The sequence below is a fragment of the Muntiacus reevesi genome, chromosome X, assembly GCF_963930625.1.
Source record: "Muntiacus reevesi chromosome X, mMunRee1.1, whole genome shotgun sequence".
In the NCBI taxonomy this organism is placed as follows: Eukaryota; Metazoa; Chordata; class Mammalia; order Artiodactyla; family Cervidae; genus Muntiacus; species Muntiacus reevesi.
Genome location: NC_089271.1, coordinates 25,529,379 through 25,556,061, shown reverse-complemented (window position 1 = coordinate 25,556,061; position 26,683 = coordinate 25,529,379).

Below are 26,683 nucleotides of genomic sequence, written 5' to 3'. Positions count from 1 at the left end.
TTTGGTCTATTTGTATAGTGTTCTATTTGGCCACTAACTTTAATTAGCCTAAATAATACAAGGTTACATTCTCAAAATCCTTTAAATACTATGCAAGTGAATTATCTAGGTGTAACCTTGTACTCATTATCTACTGCTGCTTAACATATTCACCCCCAAAACATAGTAACTTGAAGCAGCAGTATGAATCATTTCATAGTTTCTGTGGGTCAGGAATTCAGAAGTGGCCTCAGTAGGTGGTTTTGTCTTAGGATCTCTCACGAGGTTGCATTCATGAGGTTGGTTGTCATTTGAAGCCGAAAGATCTGCATCCAGACTCACTCATGTGGTTGTTGGCAGACTCCAATTCCTTGCTCTGTGTGTCATTCCATAGGCTTCTATGAGAGGATTCATGAGAAAGCAGCTAGATTCTTCCATAGCAAATGATTCAAGAGATAAAATGCCACTGTCCTTTGTAGTCACATCTCAGAAATGATGTACCATTACTTCTGCTGTATTCTGTTTGTCACACAAGGCAACTCAGATACAGTGTGGGCATGAATACGGAGAAAAGGGGATCCTTGGAGAATATCTGAGCATCCTCTAGGTACCACAAACACAGTAGAGAACGGGGAGGCCTGAGATGAACTGATGAGTGCATGCCCTACTCAAGTAATTCTGTTTATCTTTTTAGAACACTGTGTTGGTCAAAAAAGCAAGTCTCATTAAAACTGGTAGAAAACACTCTTTTAAAAACACTGTATATATCAAGGGAAAAGTTGGATAGCAGGATGTTTCAGTGAAAGAGAAAATGATATACTATAGGAATATGTGTCATTTTCAAGTTATGTCAAAAGAGAAAATGTCCTTTCTGTGTATCTTTGATTTGAAATGGTAGGATCTTCTTTTATTTCAGTCAGTGTTGAGGGGCAGGTGGTATAATTGTCTGGTTCAAGCTGGAGTAATTAGTAGCTATCATTATATGCACATTAAGATAATGTAAAAATCTAATTTGCATAAAATGTCATCATAATAATCTTTAAGTCATTTTGCCCACTATAAAGAGGACCCAAAAGAAAGCCATATGGCTAAATTTTTAATTCTTACTACTTATTAAAAAAACATAAAAATTGTGGTCATACCTTGATTCTTATAAATGTAGGTTTTCCATTTTTAGCTGTCTATTGAATATTTGCAAAAAAAAAAAAAAAGGAAGTTAGAGGATCATAACTATAAAAATAATTCCCATGTAGGTGGCTCACCAATTGAGAAAAGAAGAGGTGGGTTGAATAGTAAAGAATATAAAAGGAAAACTGTATATATCATAATTTCTGGAATTTGGATAAAATAGAGGTACATTTCTAACAGATTAAGTTAATGGTATCAGGTAATGGCATCTGTAATTGATAGAAGCAGAAAAAAGAATTCAGAATCTGAGGAGAGAAAGGCAAGAAAATTGGGTAATAGATTTTGTTTTGTTTTAAATGTCATAATTTTTTCTCAGCTTACATACAGATCCCATATCCTTGTTATTATGGATGTGTGGTGTTTGTGTGTATGATTTTTAACCACACAGTTAACAGTAAATCATATATATGTATATGTATATATATGCTTATCTTTGTGTTGTGATAGAGTTCATTTTCATGTTATCTAGAGCAGTTACCAAACCTCCATATTAGGAAAATTCACATGGCAGATGAAGAAAATGAATTATAGTTCATGATTATATTCCCTCAAAGGGAGTTCTGTTAAAATAGAAATGACTGTTGAAGACGTCCAGATTAGGTAAAAATACTGGATGATAAAAAGGGCAGCATCGGTTTTTTTCTTAATTTGGTATGATGAATAACTGCTTCAAATTTCTGTAATGATATCTTGGCTGTTGATAATGGCAGAAGAGCTATTCAATAAAACAAATTTTAAGATATAGTTTTAAGATATATACCCATTTAGGTGGAAATCAGAACAGATCGTTTTAGAAAGCAGTATATAGTGTTGATTTTATGCTCTATAGAGCATGTGACATTGACTCTACTTTCAGTTTTCCATGACAACTTTTGAGTCATTGTTAGGGTATGGGGGCAGAATACTGGGCTTGGACTTGACCTAGACCTGGAACTCCTAGTTTTGATTGTGCAGTATCTGGTGATTTGAGGCTCAAATCAACAGTTGTGAAATGAAGGTAATGACACTTACCTCAAAGGACACTTGGGATTTTGTTTGTTTATCTTTGGCTTTGTTTTGTTTTAAATATTTTGTTTATTTATTTGGTTGTGCCCCCAGGTCTTAGTTGTGGCATGCAGGATCTTTTAGTTTCAGCATGAGGACTCTTGCTGTGGCGTGTGGGATCAAGTTCCCTGACCAGGGATCGAACCTGAACCCCTTGTATTGGGAGTACAGAATCTAAGCTACTGGAACACCAGGGGAAGTCCCTCAGAGGACATCTGTGAGGAATGAATGAGCAGAACATTTGCAAATAATTTGGAACTTTAAAAGTACTATGCAAATGTAGATTATGAATACTTACCTCTAACTTACACTGGAAACAGTTTTTTTTTCCTTTTCTCGTTTATTTTCCTTCCTTTCTAACCATTTTATACCTCTGTCACTGCTTCTGCTGTCACAGAACTCGTCTCTAAACAGTTCCTGTCTTATAGCCTCCTTACAGACTGCTGTTTCTGATATGCTGGGCACTAAAAATCAAAATGGAACAAAAAACAAGCTATTTGGATAGCTTATTGGAAGTTTTGCATTAACTAAATATGACTGTAATTTAAAGGCTCTGGTTTAAAACAGGAGGTAATAATTGTGCAGTAAGCCTTGTTTGGAATGATCAGGATCATCTACTATTTATTTATTTCCTGGTTCCTATTGAGTTCCAGAAAGATGAAATCTGAGAAGTGTGAAACAAGAATAAATGAAATGTTATAGAATTGTGGATACGTGGATAGAATATATGAACACATAAATATATTTGGGATATATAAAAAGACACAACTCTTTGCTAGATAATAATATGTCCACATGGAGTTTACTTCAGTTCAGTTCAGTACAGTCCCTCAGTCTTGTCCAACTTTGCAACCCCATGGACTACAGCACGCCAGGCTTCCCTGTCCATCGCCAACTCCCGGAGCTTACTCAAACTCATGTCCTTCGAGTTGGTGATGCCATCCAACCATCTCATCCTCTGTTGTCCCCTTCTCCTCCCACCTTCAATCTTTCCCAGCATCAGGGTCTTTTCCAGTGAGTCAGTTCTTCATATCAGGTGGCCTAAGTATTGGTGCTTCAGCTTCAGCATCAGTCCTTTCAATGAATATTCAGGACTGATTTCCTTGAGGATGGACTGGCTGGATCTCCTTACTTTCCAAGACACTCTCAAGAGTCTTCTCCAACACCTTAGTTCAAAAGCATCAATTCTTCGGTGCTCAGCTTTCTTTATAGTCCAACTTTCACATCCGTACATGACTACTGGAAAAACCACAGCTTTGACTAGGTGGACTTTGGTTGGCAAAGCAATGTCTCTGCTTTTTAATATGCTGTCTAGGTTGGTCATAACTTTTCTTCCAAGGAACAGGCGTTTTTTAATTTCATGGCTGTAGTCACCATCTGCAGTGATTTTGGAGAACAAAAAAATAAAGTCTCTTACTGTTTCCATTATTTTCCCATCTATTTGCCATGACATGATGGGACTGGATGCCATGATCATAGTTTTCTGAATGTTGAGTTTTAAGCCAACATTTACACTCCCCTCCTTCAGTTTCATCAAGAGGCTGTTTAATTCTTCTTCACTTTCTGCCATAAGGGTGGTGGTATATGCATATCTGAGGTTATTGATATTTCTCCTGGGAATCTTGATTCTAGCTTGTGCTTCATCTAGCCTAGCATTTCTCATGATGTACTCTGCATATAAGTTAAATAAGCAGGATGACAAGATACAGCCTTGACGTACTCCTTTCCCTATTTGGAACCAATCTGTTGTTCCATGTCCAGTTCTAACTGTTGCTTCTTGACCTGCATACAGATTTCTCACGAGGCAGGTCAGGTGGTCTGGTATTCCCATGTCTTTACTAATTTTCCACAATTTGTTTTGATCCACACAGTCAAAGGTTTTGGCATAGTCAATAAAGCAGAAGTAGATGGTTTTCTGGAACTCTCCTGCTTTTTCGATAAGTTTGCTTACTGTTTCTCGGTTGCCTGTTCCAGGGAATATGTGTGTTCTACCTATGATTAGCGATGGAGTTCTCATTGCCAGCTGAACTTTTGAAGATCCTATCTTAGTGTTTGCTCTCTGACTACTCCTGGCCCAACTATCAATGGTGGAATTCTCCAAGAAGCAGACTCTAAGATGAAGATTAGTGTGTGAAAATTGTATTAGGGAGTGCTCTTGGCATCAGCATCTGTTGGAAAGAAAGAAGGAAGCAGAATTTGTAAGAAGGGAAGGTTGGGCTGTGATGCAGTCCGTGAAAGCTTCTTAGAACTGAATGAAGCTCTGAAGCTAGGAAGGATGGCCCTGCAAAGTTGTCCAGAGTTGAGGCAGGGGAAGCATACCTTTGTATTGGTTAGTAAAAGTGACTTTGAGCAAGACAACTCCATCAGTGGAGACAATTCTTAAGGAGGGCTTCTCTTTAAGAGTAAGAGATTAGGGCTGTCTGTCAACACTTCTCATTACAGCTGGGAAAATAAATCCTTCTGTCTTTAAGGGGAATCTAGATTGTATATCTAGCATCATAGAATCAGAAGGATATTCTCGCTGATGACATGAAGGGCAAAGGGTTAGTTGAGGCATAAAGGATGAATCCAAGGTTTTTAGCTTGTGCAACTAGAAGGATGGGAGTCGCTATTAAGTGAGATGGCACAGGTAATAAATGAAGTATTTTGAGAGGGATTTCAGAAATTAAATTTGGGACATATTGTGTGTGAGATATCGATTAAACATCCAAAAAGGTATGTCAAGTTGACAGTTGAATATATGTCTAAGACCCAAGATGATTTTATTAATAACTGCCTGTATTTTTGAACTGCACTTTCCCATTCTTGTGTTGTTATTTTCTTTTTGTTTTCTGGTGACTTTCAAATATATTTTCAGTCAACTTCGTTAGTACAAGTACCTGGTTGTTCCATTTACTGAAATCTTGGAGGTCTAGGAATATTTTTTTTATATATGTTATTTCCACACTTGATTGGCAACTTGAGTACATATCTATTCCTGTGGAATTGTCCTTATTACTTTTTTCAAGCATAGGTATTTATGACTATTTCTAGACTGTTTCTCTTCATCTAGTCTGTAGTATATTGGCTCAGTGGTAAAGAATTCACCTGCAAGGGAGGAGATGCAGGTTCAATCCCTAGGTCGGGAAGATCCCCTGGAGAAGAAAATGGCAGCCCACTCCAGTATTCTTGCCTGAGAAATCCCATGGACAGAGGACCCTGGCGAGCTACAGTCTATGGGGTTGCAAAAAGAGTTGTGCATGACTTAGTGACTAAAAAGTAGCAATATTGTCTTAGAGCCCATGCTTTAGTTATTGTTTGTAGATATATCCTTGAACATAATCAACAGCAAAAATCTACCTACATCCAGTGTTTTAAGACTCTCAATTTCGCTGATTGATTTTGGCTTTTTCTCAATCACTGAGGCCAATGAGGACTTATTATTCATAAGATGGGGCATCTGCTGATATTTAAAAAGCTCAATATTACTCTTGGTTAATATTTTGTCCCAATTATGCAGATTTATTTTGGATGGTTAATATCAAATCATCTTAATATTTTTGTCTTATCTCTGTTGTTATAGAAATCATATAAAATACTTCTGGTCTTAGAATATGTTCATTTCTTATTTTTTGGTTTCAAACCCTCCTCTTGTTGGGCAGTTAGAAATGAGTAATAAATCTTTCAGTCACTCAAATATCTTAATATCAATTTAGAATTTTTGATTTGTACATTAAAGATGAATAGAGGTTTATCTCATAGATAGTGGTATGGAGTACAAGTAACAAAGAAGAGTAAGTCCTAAATAATAATGTCACAGGTTATATACAAGGAAATGTGTAGTCAGAGTGAGTATAGGGGCAGAAACAGTGACCTATTTTTATACTTAATTTCATATATGTGTGTGTGTATGTATATATATATTTATACACATATATATGAAATATATTATTGAAATATATAGCTGGCTTCAGATTCACAGAAATTCTTTACTTTTAAACTAGCTGGGTAATAAGGAGTCTTATATGCTGCCTGTACTTTCATGAATATTTCTACTGTTGAGTTTAGCATCAATAACAAAATCCCACAGCTTAGTAGACAGATCTAGGACTTTGAATGATTATAGACAATAATCACGGTGAATCTGTTTCTACAGGTTAAATCCTGTGGTCCTGTCTTAAAAACATGCTCATTTAGTGACACTTCAGTAACAAAACCATGAATTAAATTAGGAAGAGAAACCAAATCTTTTAAAAAGGTGGTACGTTTTCAAAGTCAATGATTGTGACTCTTTGGAATAGAACCCTAGTATCATTTCTAGTATTCCTCATGACCACAAAATCCAAGGCTTGAATTTGACATTTAGTTTGTATTGTGGGTATTGATTTCCTAGGGAAAAATGAAATGTGCTACTGTGGTCCTGTGTGCTTTATTGACCAAATAAATGCTGAATAAGAAGGCTTATGTACTATCCTTTAGTTTGTGTATTACTGCAAATTTATGTCAATGAAGCTTCTTTAATGATGGCTGATTGCAACTGCATATATTAATAAACAGTACTACTAATTTACAAACTGATTAAAGATTTATTTGTCTTGTAGGCCTGCCTTAGCCCAGATAAAACGTTCAGTGTATTTTATAGTATTTTGTGAGGAGCTTTATAATTAAGCTTATGTTTAAGTGGGAAGAGGCATGCCAATAGAATGCAGTTCCTCAAATCCTTTGATTTCTGCTGACTGCATTGAAAACTACAAAAGCCAAAGAAAGCTACCAGATATTTTTATGACTAAGTTGTAAATGATGCCTTTTGTTAAACATTTTTCAAAAAATGTATCTTGGTTAAGTTAAGTGTTTTTCATCCCACCCAAGATACTGAAGACTCAAAAGCTATGACATTTCTCATCGATATTTCCTACTCCCATGTTCATTTAATATTACCTTAGTTAATGCGAAGAGTTGACTCATTGGAAAAGACCCTGATGCTGGGAGGGATTGGCGTCAGGAGGAGAAGGGGATGACAGAGGATGAGATGGCTGGATGGCATTACCAACTCGATGGGCATGAGTTTGAGTAAACTCCCGGAGTTGGTGATGGACAGGGAGGCCTGGCGTGATGCGATTCATGGGGTTGCAAAGAGTCGGACACGACTGAGCGACTGAACTAGTTAATTTTTCCTGTATATTGATTATTATGAGCAAGCTGGGTATAATTCAGCTTTTTTATATATACTAAATTAACCATTCTTCAGTTAAGTCACTCAGTCATGTCCGACTTTGCGACCCCATGGACTGCAGCATGCCAGGCTTTCTTGTCCATCGCCAACTCCCGGAGCTTGCTCAAATTCTTGTCCATTGAGTCAGTGATGCCATCCAACCATCTCATCCTCTGTCATCCCCTTCTCCTGCCTTCTGTCTTTCCCAGCAGCATCAGGGTCTTTTTCAATGAGTCAGTTCTTCACATTGGGTGGCCAAAATATTGGAGCTTCTGCTTCAGCATCAGTCTTTCCAATGAATATTCAGAACTGATTTCCTTTGGGATTGATTGGTTTGATCTTGCTGTCCGAGGGACTCTGAAGAGTCTTCTCCAACACCACAGTTCAAAAGCATCACACTAGGGCTCGAACCTGCAACTCATGCAGTGGAGGCACAGTGTCTTAACCACTAGACCACCAGGGAAGTTCCCAAATAAGTCTTCTTAACTCAGTCATTCTGCATTGATAGCACTCTTACTGAATGGCATGCTTCAGGTCTATTTCACTGAACACTACCACTAAACAAGAGAATATAATCAATGTTTTTAGAACACCTTCACACACAACAGAATACACGTCTTTTCCCCAAGTCCACAGGAACACACTCCAAGATAGGCCATGTGCTAAGCCACAGTACTAACCTCAAAAAATGTACAGGAATTGAAATATAATGTATACTCTTTGACCATAATGGAATCCAACTAGGTATCAATAATGGAAAGAAATAGAAGAATCTTCAAACACTTACAAATTAAATAACACATTTCTAAGTGTTTTATGGGTCAAAAAGGAAAGCTCAAGAGAAGTAAAAAATACTTCAAACTGAATGAAAATGAAAATGCAAGATATCAAACTTTGTGGGACACAGCCAAAGTAGTTCTGAGAGTGAAGTTTATAGCACTGTGTGTTTGTATTACAAAAGAAGAAAAGTCTTACATCAATAATCCATGCACCCATTTCAGCAATTAAAAATAACAAAATATATCCAAAGCAAGCAGAAAGTGATAATAAAGATAAGACCAGAAATCAATTAAATTGAAAACATAAAACAGTAGAGGAAAATAGCAAAATTAATTGCTGGTTTTTTGAAAAGATCCATAAAATTGACAATTGTAAAATAGAAAGGAAAAAACTTCACTAATGTCAGGAATGAAAAAGCAGCTGTCATTACATATGCATAAGGAGGTGTTATGTACAACTAACAAAATCTGTGCAGAATCTGTATGCAGGAAACTACAAAATCCTAATGATATAAATCAAAGAGAATCTGAGTAAATGGAGAAATATCCATGTTTATGAATTGGAAGACTGACCATAGTAAAGATGTCAGTTCTCCTCAGGTGGATCTATAGAATGAACACAAATGAGTCTGTTGTTATTCATAACAAACAAACTCACAGACATTGTTTATCATTGCTTTCCATATTGCCAGTTGGTTCCCTGGTGCCTGGTGTCTCAGACAGTATAGAATCTCCCTGCAATGTAGAAGACTCGAGTTCAATCCCTGGGTGGGGAAGATCGCCTGGAGAAGGACATGGCAACCCACTCCAGTATTCTTGCCTGTAGAATCCCATGGACAGAGGAGCCTGGCAGACTACAGTCAGGTTTGACTCTTTGCGACCTCATGAACTGCAGCATGTCAGGCCTCTCTGGCCCTCACCATCTCCCAAAGTTTGCCCAAGTTCATGTCCATTACATCGGTGTTGCCATCCTCTGATGCCCTCTTCTTCTTCTGCCCTCAATCTTTTCCAGCATCAGGGATTTTTCCAATGAGTCAGCTGTTCACATCACATAACCAAAATACTGGAATTTCAGCTTCAGTATCAGTCCTTCCAATGAGTATTCAGGCTTGATTTCCCTTAAGATTGATTGATTGGATCTCCTTGCTGTCCAAAGGATCTTAGGAGTCTTCTCCAGCACTATATTTCGAAGGCAGCAATTCTTTGGCACTCTGCCTTCTTTACGGTTCAGCTCTCACAACTGTACGTAACCACTGGGAAGTCCATAGCCTTCACTGTACAGGCCTTTGTTGGCAGAGTTGTATGCTTATCAACATACTGTCTGGGTTTTTCATAGCTTTCCTGCCAAGAAGCAAACACCTGCTGATTTCATGGCTGCAGTCACCATCCACAGTGATTTTAGAGCCCAAGAAAAGGAAATCTGTCACGACTTCCAGCTTTCCTCCCTCTATTTGCTATGAAGTAATGAGGCCAGATTGGCTAGTTGTCTGTGAACTTCCAGATATTCAAGCTGGTTTTAGAAAAGGCAGAGGAACCAGACATCAAATTGCCAACATTCACTAGATCATTGAAAAAGCAAGAGAGTTCCAGAAAAATATCTATTTCTGCTTTATTGACTATGCCAAAGCCTTTGACTGTGGATCACAATAAACAGTGGAAAATTCTGAAGGAAATGGGAATACCAGACACCTGACCTGCCTCTTGAGAAATCCATATGCAGGTCAGGAATCAACAGTTAGAACTGGACATGGAACAACAGACTGGTTCCAAATAGTAAAAGGAGTACGTCAAGGCTGTATATTGTCACCCTGCTTATTTAACTTATATGTAGAGTACATCATGAGAAATGCTGGGCTGGAAGAAGCACAAGCTGGAATCAAGATTGCTGGGAGAAATATCAATAACGTCAGATATGCAGATGACACCACCCTTATGGCAGAAAGTGAAGAAGAACTAAAGAGCCTCTTGATGAAAGTGAAAGAGGAGAGTGACAAAGTTGGCTTAAAGCTCAACATTCAGAAAGCTAAGATCATTGCATTCAGTCCCATCACTTCATGGCAAATCGATGGGGAAACAGTGGAAACAGTGGCTGGCTTTATTTTTTTGGCTCCAAATTCTCTGCAGATGGTGATTGCAGCCATGAAATTAAAAGACGCTTACTCCTTGAAAGGAAAGTTATGACCAACCTAGACAGCATGTTAAAAAGCAGAGACATTACTTTGTCAACAAAGGTCCATCTAGTCAAGGCTATGGATTTTCCAGTAGTCATGTATGGATGTGAGAGTTGGACTCTAAAGAAAGCTGAGCACAAAAGAATTGATGCTTTTGAACTGTGGTGTTGGAGAAGACTCTTGAGAGTCCCTTGGACTGCAAGGATATCCAACCAGTCCATTCTAAGGGAGATCAGTCCTGGGTGTTCATTGGAAGGACTGATGTTGAAGCTGAAACTCCAATATTTTGGCCACCTGATGCAAAGAGCTGACTCATTTGAAAAGACCCTGATGTTGGGAAAGACTGAAGGCAGGAGGAGAAGGGGATGACAGGATAAGATAGTTAGATGGCATCACCGACTCAATGGACATGAGTTTGGGTAAACTCTGGGAGTTGGTGATGGACAGGGAGGCCTGGCGTGCTGTGGTTCATGGAGTCACAAAGAGTCGGACACGACTGAGTGACTAAAGTGAACTGAACTGAATGAAACCAGATGCCATGATCTTAGTTTTTGTAATGTTTAGTCTTAAGCTTAGTCTTAAGCTTTCACTCTCCTCTTTCACTCTCATCAAGAGGCTGTTTCATTCATCTTCGTTTTCTGCCATTAGAGTGGTATCATATGCATATGTGAGGCTGTTATGCCTCCTGCCTATCTTGCTTCCAGCTTGTAACTCATCCAGCCCAGCATTTCTCATGATGTGCTCAGTGTATAGATTAAACAAACATGGTGACAGTAGACAACCCTGTCATATTCCTTTCTCAGTCTTGAATCAATCACTTGTTCCATACAGAGTCCTAACTGTTGCTTCCTGATCTGCATACAGGTTTCTCAGGAGACAAGTAACATGGTCTGGTATTCCCATCTCTTTAAGAGCTTTCCACAGTTTATTATGGTCCACACAGTCAAAGGCTTTGGCATAGTTGTTGAAACCCAGAAAGATATTTTTCTGGAATTCCCTAGATTTCACATAATTAAAGCCAGTGTGATAGGAAAGTAATTGACAAATATATGTAACTCAATCCAGTGTTCAACAAATATGTGTTGAAAAAACATTTATCCAGTTTTAGTTCTCTTGGAGGTTAAGATATGTTACTGACCAGCTTTTCAGGACTTTTTTTTTTGTCTTTGGTGGGCACAATAAATATTATATGAAGAATGCTTTAAACATTTTTATATCTGGACAAAAATAGTTTTAATAATACAGCTATCTCCCATGGTCATGTTGTGCCTCAAATGACTTCATTTGTGTAAAAAATTTGAATGAAAAATATGCTTGCATATTTTATATTATTTTTCATCATCAATTTAGTTCAGTTCAGTTGCTCAATAGTGTATGAATCTTTGCAACCCCATGGACTGCAGCAGGCCAGGCTTCCCTGTCCATCATCAAATTCCAGAACTTGTTCTAACTTATGTCCATCGAGTCGGTCATGCCATCCAACCATCTCATCCTCTGTCGTACCCTTCTCCTGCCTTCAATCTTTCCTAGCATCAGGGTCTTTTCTAATGAGTCAGCTCTTTGCATCAGGTGATCAAAGTATTAGAGCTTCAGCTTCAGCATCAGTCCTTCCAATGAATATTCAGACTGATTTCCTTTAGTTAGGATTGACTGGTTTGATCTCCTTGCAGTCCAAGGGACTCTCAAGTCTCCTCCAACACCACAATTCCAAAGCATCAATTCTTCAGAGCTCAGCTTTCTTTATGTCCAACTCTCACATCCATACATGACTATTGGACAAGCCATAGCTTTGACTAGATGGACCTTTGTTGGCAAAGTAAAGCATACTTAATATTTTTAAAATGTGGAGTTATGTTTATCATAGAAAATAATTTTGAACCTTATATATTTTGCAGTTCTCTAATGTGATTTCTAAACTTTTGATATTTTAAGTTTCTTGAGAATATTTTAATCAATCATAGCAGAAAAGATTGACAAAACCATAAAATGGTTTTATCTATAGCTAGAATTATTCTTTGAAGTGTAAGTCTCATCAAAAATATGCTGATGTCTTAGTGTTACTTATCATTTTTACTACACAGGGCTATTTGCATTGAGCAGAGAGCAGAATCATTTTCAAATCAACCTCTTAAATTTACTGCATAGAAATACTTACAGGAGACAAAAATACCATAATACTGTCCAACTAGTGTTTTGTATTATAAGATATTAGAAATACACTCCTTTTTTTATCTTCTGGCCTAGTATCCAGGTTTTGCGGTAATTATATTGGTTTTGTTTTGCATTTTATCTATCTGTAGTTTACTTAGAACTATATGTTTTAAGGTATAGAGCCAAAATTCATTTTTCGTACTTTCTCGGCTATATCATTTAATTCTTCTATAAGGTCTCACTCAGTTCTACATCTCACTGGTTTTGTTCATAAGTGGCAAATGCCTACTTTGAACATTTTGTCTGAGGGCACAGATTCCAGTTATTGTTTTTAGCTATAGTTAGATGAAACTACCTAGCAGTGTTTTAAGGGCAGATGAGGAGGCACTAGTGGTAAAGAACACTTGTATACCTTAAACTTAGACAGTGTTACATGTCAGTTATATTTCAGTCAAAAATCCGAGCCTGAATATTAATTTATGTGTGATTTTTAATACCACATGGTAATCATAAACATAAATTTTTCCTCTGATTTATTTAAAATATATATACACGTACATATATGGCTGTTTTGAACCACCTTCATATTCTTATCCTAATCATTATTCATTCATACTGTCTGTATTTAGTGTGTGCCTAAAATGCGGCAGGCATTTTCCAAGAAGGTAGAGATTCAGAACTAAACAAAACATGTCAAATATTTGCCCTAAAGGTATATAGTTATTTTGTCAGTGTCTTCTCTTTTCTAATACTTTATTTCTTACCTCGGTATTGATATTAATAAATTATATACTGATTTGAATTTTGTTGTCATTGTTATCCTGACGTGGACTTTCCTGACGTCAAAACAGTATTATTAAGCATTACCTTAATTACTTCCCTGGTGGCTCAGTTGATAAAGAATCCGCCTGCAGTGCAGGAGACCCCTGTTCAATCCCTGGGTCAGGAAGATCCCCTGGAGAAGGGAACGGCTACCCACTCCAGTATTCTGGCTTGTAGAATGGACTATATAGTCCATGGAGTCGAAGAGTCAGACACGACTGAGCAACTTTCACTTTCACCTTAATTACTGCTCTGGAAAATTTTTAATAGCATTTGAAATCATTACAAAACTTCTTGATTTGAAATCATTACAAAACTATCTGTGCCTCTTAATTTTTAGTGAGGTATGTTAGCAATATTTAAAATTGATTTTCATTCAATGATTGGCTGGTTTAGATTTTCCATCTCTTCTGGAGTTAATTTTGATAATCAGTGTTATTTATTTAATCTTGATTTTTTTTTAAATATACAAATTATTCTATAATTTTTGATGTATATATGTTTTATTTTCTATCTTTTTTCCTTTCCTCATTTCTAATTTTGCTATCATAGCAGTTCTTTTTCATATATTAATCTAGTGTTATTATAGTATTATTAAAATGTATATAACTAGTTTAAGATTTTGAATAATATTATTGATTAATCCTTTAAATTTTTTATTTTTTCCATGAATTTTTTTTAAAATGTAACATGGAAAAATGTAACAATTTAAAAAGTATTTTTTCTTATTTACAGATATATGAGTCAAAGAGCATAAATTGTTTTTCACTCAAAATAGCTTTATAATATCATCTAATTTTTATACTTTAGTTTTTTTAATTAGAGGGTAATACATTACAATATTGTGATGATTTTTGCCATACATCAACAAGAATCTGCATTAGGTGTACCTGTATCCCCTCCTTTGCACTCCTTTGCACCTCTCTCCCCATCCCACCCCTCTAGCTTGCCACAGAGCACTGGCTTTGGGTTCCCTGCTTCATATATCAAACTCCCATTGGCTGTCTATTTTATTATATGTGATGATGTATATGTTTCAGTGCTGTTCTCTCATATCTGTTTTTAAAACATGTGTATCCTTACTCATGATTGATTTAATCTTTAAGAGCTTTATAGCAGTGCTTTCTTTGTAATTTAAAAATATTTTGAGACTTCAGATTTTCTTTCCTCCTTAATTTTAAATATTACCCCATTGTGGCCAGAAAAATATGGCTCTTCTTTTACTTTCTCAAATATATTGTGACTTCCCTTGTGGTCTAACATATGCTCGATTTTAGTACTTGCCTCATCATCACATAAAGTTTTGTGTTATCAGGTTATAGAGAATATTATATGGACATAGCCGATAGTAGTAGTTCCCTGCCCATATCTCTCAGACTCTATCATTTTCAGGGTGTGCCTTTCAACTTCCAGCTGCGATTTTCTGTATCTCTCTGCCACAAGGCTGTTTTTGAACTCTTGGTAAGCTATTCTGTTCTGATGTAGCAGGTCAGAAGTTCTGGTGAATTAATACATGCCCTGCAGCTCCCAATCCATGATTGCTGTGATATGTTATATAAATAGCCTGCTTGCCTCCGCAATTGGGTGTGAAAATGTGGTCATATTTTATGCTGTTTCTCAGAGTTTTCCCCTATGATTAGTCTGTGGTAGGTAGTTTAATTATGCACCTCTGCTGGCTGCTTTTCCTTACCTAAATTGTTTCTCTCTTCCCTACTTGTGTAGGTCTTCCCTAATAAACATATTTCATTGGTATTCTTATCTTATGACCTGCTTCTGGAGGAATTCAAAATAAGGAAATATCAAAGTTATTAATCTGTTATCCTTGATAGATTACATGGTTAACTGTTCAGAAAGATTATGTGACTTATTCATTAAGTATTCGTGGTGGTTTAAAGTCAGTTTATCATTCATTGTTTCCCTTAATTTTGTTCTTGCAGTCTGTGTTTTATATTTTTGGACATTTTGTTTTTCAATATCTAAATATTAATCACAAAGATTTATTATTGATATGGACCGTATTCTTTATTATTATAACACGCCTGTCTTTCTCTTCTTTAAGAAGTCTCCTCCATTGTCTAGAATTAATATCATGACACAACTTGGTTCATACTTTCATTTTTAAATCATTTTAGATACACCTATTAGATACAGTATATATTTGTTACTGGCATTTTATCTGCCTAGCCTTTTACTTCTAGTATGTAAACTGATCCTGTTTCTAAATATTGATATACAAATATTTGATCTGAAATCTTCCATTATATTTTATGTTATTTTATATTCAGTGCTTCCTTTGTTTTCTCTCATCTGCTATGGGAATTGTATGAGTGGGTTTCTTTGTTCTAGTGTTTAGCTTTGTAACCTTAGATGACATATGATGAATTCTGAAGGATGGAAGGAACCTCTCCTCTTTAGGCTGACAAGGGGTGAAAGACCTTCTGTGAAGAGAGATTAATGTGTGCCCTTGCACAGGATGCGAATGTTGTTCTAGAGAGAATGAGAGTAGATATAGCCTTAATGAAACACTAGTCCTTTCTCTTCTATCATCTCTGAGTGGGGAAAAGAATTACTTAAAAGAAAAACACTGTATTGTGGTCCTTATATAGTTCAGCCATTTAAAGTCTTCATGATTTGAAGTACCTTAAGATATCAGATTTCCCAGTTTTTCAACCCTTTAAAACAGTGCATTAAATTAGTTCAAATTCAAGTGAATGTCTTCCAGTTTTAATACATCTGTTGAAGCTTTCTTTTTTGATGATTCTTGCTTTCACTTTGGAATGGGGTGTGGGTGTGGAGTATTAATAATCATTGACATGGTAGTTGTAAAGTTACTTGTCAGCAGTTTTTAAAAAAATTATAATAAAAATGATATAATTATATCTAATACATAGTATTTGTGTGTGCTTGCATGCTAAGTCAATTTAGTCGTGTTCAACTCTTTGTGACCCAGTGGACATAGTATTTACTGTGTGACAAACATTGGTCCATATTTTTTATGTAGTAATCATTGATTTCCTCTTGAGTTAAATGTGGATTATACTGCATGCAACTATGAGTTGTATATTAATACTACTATAAATGTACATCTGAAAAAATTGGCTAGCAGGAGTTTATATATCCTGTCCAGGGCTTCACATGCCTTGAATAGTATAGCCATGAGTCGAATTCATAATTCATGATATTTGGCTTCTGAACTCTTAACCACTCTTAACCATGTTACTACACATTCTCAGATAGGAGTCATCTTTTAAGAATTTATACCTGGAAAGATAAGAAATTTCACTCGTCTTCCCATTTGTTATACCTAAAACCTGGATAAGACAAGTGAAAACAAACAGCAGAAGTTTATGAAAAGTAGAGAAAAGAAGGCAGATCCAGCTAGGAAGACTGGGATTCAAGAAAAGACTCAGGAGTTGAGTCTTCTACTGTTATTTTTTTCACCTCTTCATTCATGTCTCCAACCTGAGTACGGGAGAAGCTCTCAACCCTGAAAAGCAAACATGTGTTGAAAAAGACCTAAAGAACAATGAAAAGAATCAGATTAAGTCTGCTGTCTTTGACCAGGAGACTACAAGGGCAGTGCTTGTCAACCAGGAATGATTTTGTTCCTCAGGGGATTTTTGGCAGTCTGGAGACATTTGTGGTGGTCACTTTCAGAGTGGGAGAGTTCTGAGTCAATGGAAAGAATCAGTAAGCAGTCTATAATAGAAATAGAAAAGGGTTTTATTCAAGCCAAACTGAGGACCATAGCCCCAACAGAGCCTCTCAGATAGCTCTGAGTATTCCAGAGAAGCATGATTTTCAGCACAGTTTTATATCTTGTCAGAACAAAGAACATCAAACATGACAGGGGTACATTCTTTCAAAGTTTCAAAAAGACAGATCAACACATACACAGTAAGTCAGTATGGCCTTGGTGCTTAGGAATGAAGCCTTTCTCATTGAAAGAGTACTAACACTGACATCTTAGGAAGGGAGGCATTTAATCTTTGTCTTTGAAACTGACTTTTTTTTCCTAAACTTCTGATCAGTGCACCCTTTTCTTTAATGGTTAAAGCAGATAGGCAATGTATGCTTAATAGACCACAAAGCAGGGTGTTTTAATAGACCACAAAGCAGGGTTTGTAACGTTTTAAGTTAAATCATCTATAAGCCACAATGACTTGCCCATACCTCAGTATGTGAATTTTCTCCCATCAACTGGCACCTAGTGTGTGGAGGCAGCAGTTTTGCTCAGTGTTCTACAGTGCACAGAGTAGCTCCCATGACAGTTGACTGGCCTAAAAAGTGCCAGGGTTGAGAAATCTCGCTAAGCTGTCCAGTCAGTAAACTATGGCCCCTCGCTTGCCAAATCCAGCCCACTCTGTTTCTATTGATAATATTTCATTGGAACTTTGCTTATGTGTAATATATAGGATGTGGGAATGGATAGGAGAGGCACATATTATGCACACTTTTAATAGGGATTGTTTTTGTTCAAAGTAACAAAGAAAAGGATTAGTTTTAAAGCAGAATCTTCTTGAAATATACAGAAGTCTGAAAAGAAGGCTTTGCCTATACTCTGTTTTTTTGCTGCACTGTTTCCCTGGGATCTGGTGGTGGTGTTTGCCTGATCAGCATACTCTGGGGGAAAGATATTTTGCTATAGGCCATGTGAGTTCTGTTACACTTCGCTTCTCAGCTGTTTCTCTTTGAATTTGCAGATGTACTAATAAAGTATGCAAGAAATAGCAACAGACTAAAAGTGAATATTACCAAGGATAATATTCTGTTGGCAGGGAAATGAAATTATATTTTCCAGTTATTATTTGCAGTGGAATTTATTACTTCCTCATCATGCTTTCACTGTAATTTCTACATAAAGTAATAATTTCATAATACTTAACATATATATGAACTGGGAAACACATTGCAAATTACAAGACATTTGCACAGTTTTGTAGTTATTCTCTCTTCAAGGTACATATTGATTACCAAGGAGAAAATAGGAAAATAGTAACTCTACAGCAGAGAAACCTGACAGACACCACGTTAACCAAGTGATAAAGGTCAATATCATCAGTAATAAAACATGATGACATTACGAATCCCTTGATATGATGCACTGAGAACTCACTGTCACTTCCTTGGTATTCTTGTCAAAAAATGTATAACTGAAATTCATTATGAGGAAACATCACAAAAATCCAAATTGAGGAACATTCAGCAAAATAACTAACTGGGTAATTCTCTTAAAAAGTGTCAAGGTCATGACACTTCCTCAGGTTGGAAGACATGACAACTAATTGCAGTATGCCCTTCTGGATACAAATAGCTGAGACAAGAAGAGAAACTATAGGCAAAGGAGAAAAGGAAAAAATATACCCATTTGAGTACAGAGTTCCAAAGAAAAGCAAGGAGAGACAAGAAAGCCTTTCTTGGCGATCAATGCAAAGAAATAGAGGAAAACAATAGAATGAGAAAAACTAGAGATCTCTTCAAGAAAATTAGAGATACCAAGGGAACAATTCATGCAAAGATGGGCACAAGAAAGGACAGAAATGGTATGGACCTAACAGAAGCAGAAGATATTGAGAAGAGATGGCAAGAATACACAGAAGAACTGTACAAAAAAGATCTTCACAACCCAGAGAATCACGATGGTGTGATCACTCACCTAGAGCCAGACATACTGGAATGTGAAGTCAAGTGGGCCTTAGGAAGCATCACTACGAACAAAGCTAGTGGAGGTGATGGAATTCCAGCTGAGCTATTTCAAATCCTAAAAGATGATGCTGTGAAAGTGCTGCACTCAATATGTCAGCAAATTTGGAAAACTCAGCAGTGGCCACAAGGCTGGAAAAGGTCAGTTTTCATTCCAGTCACGAAGAAATGAAGTGCCAAAGAATGGTCAAAGTATCGCACAGTTGCACTCATCTCACATGCTATCAAAGTAATGCTCAACATTCTCCAAGCCAGGCTTCAACAGTATGTGAACTATGAACTTCCAGATGTTTAAGCTGGATTTAGAAAAGGCAGAGGAACCAGAGATCAAATTGCCAGCATCCATTGGATCATCAAAAAAGCAAGAGAGTTCCAGAAAAACATCTATTTCTGCTTTATTGACTATGCCAGAGCCTTTGACTGTGTGGATCACAATAGACTGTGGAAAATTCTGAAAGAGATGGGAATACTAGACCACCTGACCCGCCTCCTGAAAAATCTGTATGCAGGTCAAGAAACAACAGTTAGAACTGGACATGGAACAGACCTGTTCCAAATCAAGAAAGGAGTACATCAAGGCTGTATGTTGTCACCCTGCTTATTTAACTTCTATGCAGAGTACATCATGTGACATGCCAGACTGGATGAAGCATGAGCTGGAATCAAGATTGCCGGGAGAAATATCAATAACCTTAGATATGCAGATGACACCACCCTTATGGCAGAAAGCAAAGAAGAAGTAAAGAGCCTCTTGATGTCCGTGAAAGAGGAGAGTGAAAATGTTGGCTTAAAGCTCAACATTCAGAAAACTAAGATCATGGCATCTGGTCCCATCACTTCATGGCAAATAGATGGGGAAAGAATGGAAACAGTGAGAGACTTTATTTTCTTGGGCCCCCAAATCACTGCAGATGGTGACTGCAGCCATGAAATTTAAAAGATGCTTGCTCCTTCAAAGAAAAGCTATGACCAACCTAGATGGCATATTAAAAAGCAGAGACATTAATTGCCGACAAAGGTCCATCTAGTCAAAGCTATGGTTTTTCCAGTGGTCATGTATGGATGTGAGAGTTGGACTATAAGGAAAGCTGAGTGCCGAAGATTTGATGCTTTTGAACTGTGGTGTTGGAGAAGACTCTTGAGAGTCTCTTAGACTGCAAGGATATCCAACCAGTCCATTCTTCCTGAATATTCATTGGAAGGACTGATGCTGAAGCTGAAGCTCCAATGTTTTGGCCACCTAATGCGAAGAATTGACTCATTGGAAAAGACCTTGATGCTAGGAAAGATTGAAGGCGGGAGGAGAAGGGGATGACAGAGGATGAGATGGTTGGATGGCATCATTGACTCGATGGACATGAGTTTGAGTAAGCTCTTGGTGTTGGTGAGGGACATGGGTGCCTGGCATGCTGCAGCCCATGGTGTTGCAAAGAGTTGGACACTATGAGCAACTGAACTGAACTTCTGGATTCAGTTCTGGAACAGTAAAAGGACATTATTGGGATAATTGGTAATATTTGATTAAGTTTTGTAGATTAGCTAGTTGTATTCTATCGATGATAATTTCCTGGTTCTTATGTACTGTGATTTTATAAGTTGATAATTGGGGAGGAGTTGTATGAAGGTAAAGGAACTGGATACTATTTTTGCAGTGTGTTGTGGTTATATATACGGATTTTTGCTCCACCAAGCCTAGCACAAATTAGCAGCTCCAGAAAAACTCGAACTAAAATATACATCTATTAGTTTAATATTAAATTTTATTTATCTACACTTTCTTTTAACTGTCTGTTTCCTGAAACTAGATCTTAGGTTCATCTCCAAAGAAGCCAATTATTTTCTCTTTTTATGTAGAAGCCTGCAAATTTCCAGTGCTCAGATGTGTCCACATTTATTTTCAAAGACTAATGAAACCTCACATCTTCTACTTGAAGACATTGCATTAGTAGCCACTCTAGAACAATAAGAAAATCACAATTGGTACAAATAACACAAGCAGAATCCTAAGGGCCTGATTTGAAATGTTAGCATATAATTTATATTTAGCATTACATTTGTGAACCTATGTTAATAACTTAAATATACATTTATTTGTGGTTGAATGACATAATCGACTCAATGGACAAGAATTTGAGCAAACTCCAGGCGTAGTGAAGGACAGGGAAGCCTGGTATACTGCAGTTCTTGGGTCTAAAAGAGTAGGACATGACTGAATGAGTGAACCACAATTTTTAAAAAATCTTTTAATTAAAAAATATTGTTGTTGCCTTTCATTTGTATTGGAATCTTTTGAATTTAGCACTCAGACAAGCCATTATGAACTCTCCTTTACAGCTGTCAGTGTCTTATCTTTACACATTTCCTCTCACTTAAAAGTTACAGTAGATGTATAAGGTAGAAGTACTTCCATAGGCCTCACATGAAAATCTCTGCTTGTATGCATTCATATATTTACCAGTTAAAAAGAATAAAACTTACTTTGTTTTGATGATTTTGATAAGTATCATGACTATTCTAAGATTATTTGGTGGCATCATTGCTTGAAGCTTCTGGTTGAAACTAATTGTAACTTGGTCATCCTTTGCATTAAAACAAAATATAACTCTGAAAATCTTGTTACATGGAAGTAGCTAAATCTGTTAATATATGAGTATTGATATCTATGACTCCAAATTTACAGAGAAGTTAACCTAAAATTGAAATGTAGTATTTTATTGTCAAGATAAGAACAAAACTTGGCATCAGCTTCCTGGAATCAATAACTCTTCCATAGCTAGATTTATTATACAAAAAAAGATGTCAATAAAGCTAAAATATTATAAGTGAATGGGCTTCCACTCCGGAATTACTTAAAATGAAAGGAAGCTGCAAAAGTTAATTATATTAGAGTTATAATGAAGAGTGAGCTTGAATATCCCATTGTGGTTATAATAATGGATTTGGTCTGCTGACATATGAAAATTCTTAAGTGAAATAAGTTAACGTGCATCTAGAGAAATGGCCTCATAGTCCAGTATAACTACCTGCAATAAGGTGCATATACAGAAGTAGGAAACCCACTTTAAAGATTGTCATCCTGTAAATGATCCTGTAGTGAAAACTGATTTCAGTATTACACTATTGGTTCAGTTCAGTTCAGTCGCTCAGTCGTGTCCGACTCTTTGGGACCCCGTGAATCGCAGCACGCCAGGCCTCCCTGTCCATCACCAATTCCCAGAGTTTACTCAAACTCATGTCCATTGAGTCGGTGATGCAATCCAACCATCTCATCTTCTATCGTCCCCTTTCCCTCCTACCCCCAATCCCTCCCAGCATCAGGGTCTTCCAGTGAGTTAGCTCTTTGTATGAGGTGGCCAAAGTATTGGAGTTTCAGCTTCAGCATCAGTCCTTCCAATGAACACCCAGGACTGATCTCCTTTAGGATGGACTGGTTGGATCTCCTTGTAGTCCAAGGGACTCTCAAGAGTCTTCTCCAACACCACAGTTCAAAAGCATCAGTTTTTCGGCACTCAGCTTTCTTCACAAGTCCAACTCTCACATCCATACATGACCACTGGAAAAACCATAGCCTTGACTAGACAGATCTTTGTTGGCAAAGTAATGTCTCTGCTTTTTAAGATGCTATCTAGGTTGGTCATAACTTTCCTTCCAAGGAGTAAGTGTCTTTTAATTTCATGGCTGCAGTCACAATCTGCAGTGATTTTGGAGCCCCAGAAAATAAAGTCTGCCACTGTTTCCACTGTTTCCCCATCTATTTGCCAAGAAGTGATGGAACCAGATGCCATGATCTTAGTTTTCTGAATGTTGAGCTTTAAGCCAACTTTGTCACTCTCCTCTTTCACTTTTATCAAGAGGCTTTTTAGTTCCTCTTCACTTTCTGCCATAAGGGTGGTGTTATCTGCATATCTGAGGTTATTGATATTTCTCCCAGCAATCTTGATTCCAGCTTGTGCTTCTTCCAGCCCAGCATTTCTCATGATGTACTCTACATATAAGTTAAATAAGCAGGGTAACAATATACAGCCTTGACATACTCCGTTTCCTATTTGGAACCAGGCTGTTGTTCCATGTCCAGTTCTAACTGTTGATTCCTGACCTGCCATATAGGTTTCTCAAGAGGCAGGTTAGGTGGTCTGGTATTCCCATCTCTTTCAGAATTTTCCACAGTTTATTGTGATCCACACATTCAAAGGCTTTGGCATAGTCAATAAAGCAGAATCTACAAACAAACTAGTGGAGGTGATGGAATTCTAGTTGAGCTATTTCAAATCCTGAAATATGATGCTGTGAAAGTGCTGCACTCAATATGCCTGCAAATTTGGAAAACTCAGCAGTGGTCACAGGACTGGAAAAGGTCAGTTTTCATTCCAATCCCAAAAAACGGCAATGCCAAAGAATGCTCAAACTACCACACAATTGCACTCATCTCACACGCTAGTAAAGTAATGCTCAAAATTCTCCAAGCTAGGCTTCAGCAATATGTGAACCTTGAACTTCGTGATGTTCAAGCTGGTTTTAGACAAGCAGAGGAAGCAGAGATCAAATCGCCAACATCCGCTGGATCATCGAAAAAGCAAGAGAGTTCCAGAAAAACATCTATTTCTGCTTTATTGACACTCTTGGTAGCCGTCTGTAATTAATCTGCAATGAGAATTTTAAATATTTTTTTTCTAATTAAAATAACTTGTGACATAAAATTGAAAAGAAATATTTTTAAAAAAATTTAAGTATAATTGACCTACAATATTACATTAGTTTCAGGATATTTTTATAGATAATATGCCATATAGTAAGTATAAAATATTGACTATATTACTTGGGTACATTATACTCTGTACATTACACCCTGTGACTTATTTATTTTATAACTAATAGATTGTATCCTTTATTCCTCTTCACCTATTTTGCCCCTCTCCTTCCATCCCTTCTCCCTTATTCTCTGTGTCTGTGAGTTTGTTTCCATTTTGTTACATTTCTTTGTTTTTTTTTTTTTCTAAAATTCCATATACAAGTGAAAACATACAGTCTTTGTCTTTATCTGTCAGACTTATTTCACTAAGCATAATACTCTCCAGGGACATCCATGCTGTGGCAAATGGCAAGATTTCATTTTTTTTTTTTTATGGCTGAGTAATGTTCTGTTGTGTAAGTATGCACACACATAGATACATATCATATCTTCTTCATGCATTCATCTCTTCATAGTAATTTAGATTGCTGTCATATCTTTGCTATTGTATTAATAGGCAATGCTGCTGTGAACACTGGGATGCATATGTCTTTTCAAATTAGTGTTATTGTTTTCTTCAGATAAATATCTAAGAATAGGAGTGTTGGATTATAAGGTAGTTGTATTTTTAAATTTTTTGAGGAATTTCCATAAAGTTTTTCATAGTGGCTGTACCAGTTTACATTCCCATCAACAGTGTATTAGGGTTCCCTTTTTTCCACATCCTTCCTAAAACTTGTTATTTTTTGTCTTTTTGATCATAACCATTCTGATAGGTATGAAGTGATACCTCATTATGTTTTGATTTGCATTTCCCTAGTAATGATGTCGAGCCCCTTCTCGTATGACTATTAGCAGTCTGTCTGTATGTGTTCTTTGGAAAAATGCCTATTCTGGTCCCCTTCCCATATCTTAATTGGATTATTTGCAGGTTTTTGGTGTTGAGTTGTATGTTGTAAATTTTTAAAATATGTTTTGGAAATGAACCCCTTATCTGGCATATTTGCATGTATCTTCTGTCATTCAGTAGGTTGCTTTTCATTTTGTTGATGGTTTCTGTCCCTGTGCAAAAACTTTTTAGTTGGATTCATTCGTTTACTTTTTGGCTTCTGTTTCCATTGCTTGAGGAGACATATCCAAAAAAAATATCAGTAAGACCCATGTCAAAGGGTACTGCTTATATTTTCTTCTTGAAGTTTTATGGTTTCAGTCTTACACTTAAGTCGTGAATTGTTTTTGAGTTTATTTTTTTATATGGCGTGAGGATATGTTCTAATCTCATTGTTTTATGTATAGCTGTCTAGTTTTCCCAAGACCACTTACTAAAGAGACTATCTTTTCTCTATTATATATTCTTGACTGTTACATTTGTCTAATGATTCTTCAAATGATTTCTCAAATTCAAGGCTTTTTTCTTACACTTTATGATAGTATGCCAAAGTTTTAAGTTTAATATTATAGTTCTGTAACTGTCCCCCCCCCTACAATAATGTGGTACAAGTTTTATTGTTGTTGTTCTTGTTTCTGTTGTTTTCTACTCAGGATATCTTACATTATTCTAAAGAAAAAATAGAAGAAATGATACTATGGAAGATTCAAATCTACACATATCAGATATTAAGTTATATGTCAATAGACAAAATACCCCATTTTGCAAGTTAAGAAATGTCAGAAAGCATATATATAATCTTAATGAATTCTGTGTCCTGTAAAAAAGAATGAGAATAATGTATAATGTGACAGTCAACCAAAGAAAGTTGATGCTGTTATTCTTATATCAGACAAAGTAGATTGAAGTAAGGAAATTATTACTAAGAAAAAAAATAGGCTTATTTTAATATAATAAGAGCCTGAATCCAAGAGGAGGATAGAAACATCCTAACCTTCTTCAGTTCAGTTCAGTTCAGTCGCTCAGTCATGTCCGACTCTTTGCAACCCCATGAACTGCAGCACGCCAGGCCTCTCTGTCCATCACCAACTCCCGGAGTCCACACAAACCCAAGTCCATCGAGTCGGTGATGCCATCCAACCATCTCATCCTCTGTCATCCCCTTCTCCACCTGCCCTCAATCTTTCCCAGCATCAGGGTCTTTTCAAATGAGTCAGCTATTCCCATCAAGTGGCCAAAGTATTGGAGTTTCAGCTTCAACATCAGTCCTTCCAATGAACACCCAGGACTGAACTCCTTTAGGATGGACTGTAAGGTTGGATCTCCTTACAGTCAAAGGGACTCTCAAGAGTCTTCTCCAACACCACAGTTCAAAAGCATCAGTTCTTCGGCACTCAGCTTTCTTTATAGTCCAACTCTCACATCCATACATGACCCCCGGAAAAACCATAGCTTTGACTAGACGGACCTTTGTTGGCAAAGTAATGTCTCTGCTTTTAATATGCTGCCTAGGTTGGTCATAACTTTCCTTCCAAGGAGTAAGCGTCTTTTAATTTCATGGCTGCAGTCACCACCTGCAGTGATTTTGGAGCCCAGAAAAATAACTCAGCCACTCTTTCCCCATCTATTTGCCATGAAGTGATGGAACTGGATGCCATGATCTTAGTTTTCTGAATGTTGAGCTTTAAGCCAATTTTTTCACTCTCCTTTTTCACTATCATCAAGAGGCTTTTTAGTTCTTCACTTTCTGCCATAAGGGTGGTGTCATCTGCATATCTGAGGTTATTGATATTTCTCCTGGGAATCTTGATTCCAGCTTGTGCTTCTTCCAGCCCAGCGTTTCTCATGATGTACTCTACATATTTAGATAATAATATAGCCAAATTTTACTCAACAATTGCAGAATACATACTCTCTTCAAGTACACATGAAATTATTTACACAATTTGATCAGATATTTAGTCTGATTATGCAAAATGTGACAAAATTCATGTAACTAACACACAGTATATTCCATATTCAGAGTGAAATTAAGCT